We start from the raw sequence: 2,500 nt of genomic DNA, 5'->3' as shown, positions 1-2,500 counted from the left end.
AGAAAATTAAACAGATATTGTCTAAAAAAATGCATACATTTATAATGAGTAATTTCTGCATTAAAATTAATTAATGTCCATAAATAAAGACTGCATAGACAATTAATAGATGCGTATAAGGAAAATTAATACATTTATAGTTAGTTACCTTTGCATTAAAAGATCGTTGGCATATAGAAAAAAAATGGCATAGGACAATTTTTACATTTATAAAATTAAACAAAAACAAAAATATTAATTTTCATAAATGAAATAATTATAACTAGAGACAATTAATAGATTGTGTATAAATAAAATGCATACATTTATAATTAGTTATTTTTTCATTACAAAATTGAGTTTGCATAATTAAAAAAAAATTATTGTATTGAGAAAATATAAATTTTATACATTTACATAGTTTAAATATATTTATTTTCATTCAGAAAATGAGTAAATATTACATAGACAATTAAAATAAAGCCTAATCTATGTTCACTAGGAGTTTTTTGACCTGTGAATTATATAATAATACGTAATAAGTGAAACAACATCTTTCATTTACAGTAATAAATGAGATGTTTCTGCGCTACAGTAATAAATGCGCTGAAAAAGCAAATGTCACAATGCAAAAATATCATTTTGAGGTGAAACATGACAAAACGCAGACTACAATACACCGACGCCTGCCATTGGTCAGCCAGACAGATAGCCCCGGCCCCAACACGCGTCATTGGCCGAGTCAAATCCATCAAATGCCACCTTTTTAGCTGTTGAAGTACGCTCTCAATGATAAAGACGAGTCACGACGGCTCCATAAAAAATCTCGAGAACCTCAAGACGTTTCTTTGTGGAAGCGAAAAAGTTTTTTTTGCCGTGAAGAAGCTATCCTTCCTGGTCTGATGGGTATTTACGGCTCGGCCATATGCTCCGTGTTAACTCACATACCTGCTGCCAATTAGAGCCTGGTCCCCTCAAACGTAAGCACACTAACGAGTCACGACAGGCCCGCTCCGCAGCGTCCGGAGTTTACAAAGAAGACTGCTTTCAATAAGAGCTTCACACCTGCTGAGAACACGGCAGATCTCTGTGTGTGTGTGCATCGTCTCCTGGACGGAGAATAAATATCACTAATATTAATAAGTGGCTGCAAACTATTTTTTTTAGCTACGTTTAATGTAAAAAAATAAGTTGAAAGTTAGTCAACTAAATTAGTTTATTTTTTTAATGTAGCTAAAATGTACCGATTCCAAACACTTATCTTAAAAATTAGTAAATTAATTTAATATTTTTACTATTAGTAGAAATATATAAAAAATTTGAAATATATTAAAAATTGTATTACATTATACAATTACAGAATATTTTTTGATTAACATTAACATGTTTATATATATATATATAAATAAATGAAAATAATAGATGTAGAAATATAACAAAACTTTAAATTAAACATTACATTATAAATTATATATGATTATTTTTAGATTCAATATTTCTATGGCTAACTTCCAAAAAACTTATTATATTATAACAATATATTATCATTTCAAGTAAAAAAAAAAAAAAATCATATATACAGTATATATATATATATATATATATATATATAGTATATATATATATATATATATATATATATATATATATATATATATATATATATATATATATATGAACCATATCTTAAAATGTCACTTCTATATTATTATTGTAATCAATAATAAAATACATTTGTTAATGCACATTTTATATTATATTAATTCTACTATTGTTTTCTTACTATTTATATTAAACAATTTGCAATTAAAATATATTATCGTATTAAATAGTTTTGAATAACAGCATGAGTTGACAACCCTAATAACCCTTACATTTGCATTACAATATATATATATATATATATATAAACATTCTATTAAGTATTTCTATTACAAATGTCTATTACGTGTATGATACATAATAAGCAACAAACAGTATAAATCTGTGTTTTATATGTATTTTACGAGGTATTGTAGTTTCCTGAACAGATCTGAGACTCAGCGGTGGCCTCACGGGAAACCAGCGAAAGCCGGACAACACCTACTCCATCTTCTCCATCTTCTCCACACAGTCAAACACAGCTGTGAGCGAGGACACCACCGTCTCTCTCTCGCCTGCTTATTTCCTCAGGGATCCTGATAATACACAGACCCCGTCCGCTGAAGTGCACTAAAACAGCTCCTTCTTGACCCGCTAAGAGACACGGCTTCTCGTCACGTACTAAAACCCAGGAAGACACCACCACCACCTTCAGACACCGCTTCACAGAGGAAAAGGTATGAAGTTCAGTTCGGCTCACTGAGTCTCATTCATTTCTTCAAATAATTACAAACAAGAGCTGAAAACATGGCTCGTTGTAAATAATGTGCTTTAAACCTCCAAAACACACACAAAAACATACACATCTATTTTTAATATGACTGTGTGTGTGTACATATATATCTACTATATATATATATATATATATATATATATATAT

The 2,500-nt window shown here is 29.2% G+C and overlaps 1 protein-coding gene across 2 annotated transcripts in view; it reads right to left on the bottom strand.

The window, feature by feature from the left end:
- The window catches only part of LOC122333897 (WD repeat-containing protein 70), a 58,582-nt gene that overhangs the window by 30,660 nt on the left and 25,422 nt on the right, over positions 1-2,500 (bottom strand). The gene's annotated exons all lie outside the window — the stretch shown is intronic.

Source organism: Puntigrus tetrazona, unplaced genomic scaffold, assembly GCF_018831695.1.
Source record: "Puntigrus tetrazona isolate hp1 unplaced genomic scaffold, ASM1883169v1 S000000401, whole genome shotgun sequence".
In the NCBI taxonomy this organism is placed as follows: domain Eukaryota; kingdom Metazoa; phylum Chordata; class Actinopteri; order Cypriniformes; family Cyprinidae; genus Puntigrus; species Puntigrus tetrazona.
The sequence above is the reverse complement of the archived record's forward strand: the minus strand, read 5'-3'. Positions and strand labels throughout refer to the sequence as shown.